The sequence below is a fragment of the Penaeus monodon genome, chromosome 28, assembly GCF_015228065.2.
Source record: "Penaeus monodon isolate SGIC_2016 chromosome 28, NSTDA_Pmon_1, whole genome shotgun sequence".
NCBI lineage: Eukaryota > Metazoa > Arthropoda > Malacostraca > Decapoda > Penaeidae > Penaeus > Penaeus monodon.
Genome location: NC_051413.1, coordinates 27,928,902 through 27,929,668, shown reverse-complemented (window position 1 = coordinate 27,929,668; position 767 = coordinate 27,928,902).

The window sequence follows — 767 nt, the reverse complement described above, 5'->3', positions numbered from 1 at the left end:
GCTGCTTTTGTTCTTGAGTTTCTGTGTCTGTTTTCAATCATATTTTTCTAGAAAGATAGGCTACTTCAAGTAACTAGCTCACATATTAATACGGTTCAATACTGAGTCGAAAGTGGTTTACTGCATCTTCTCTAAAAGTTGCTCTCAGTATATTAATCACTCTGAAGGATAAGACATAGAACTTTAGTTTAGTGTGGGCTCTGAACCTCGCACGTATCATTAGAATCACGGAATGGAAGCCCGCTAGCGGTTTCGGCATCAAAAACCCGAGTAAATTTTGCGGTTTCTGTGAATAGCTCTGTGGTCGGGGGCGATTACGGGCCGTTGACACCGCCCAGAGCGCCCACGAACTCCCACGACATGAACATCGGCATAGGTTGGGTGTTCTGAAAGAGTCAGGGTGAGGGAAGAGCTGGAACTGAAACTAGAGCTAGCGAAGGAACCTGAGGAAATATGGGGACCCTGTTTATGTATATATGATGATTAGATACACGGGTTTATTATAAGTGAATAAATATCTAAATAAAATGAGTAGGTGTGAATAATTCAATCAATATTACGGAATGCACAAACAAGTGGTTATGTAGTGGAAAAGTCACGGAACAAATGTAAATTATTCATCACGAAAATAATAGACAGACAGACTATATCAACCGAACCATATTTGCAGTTCTTGTTGTCAACAGGCAATTTTTAGAGCTTGGTTGTCAGTGTTACCAAGGCCACCTCGTTACATAACAGCAGAGAAATATCGCTCCCTAATGTGA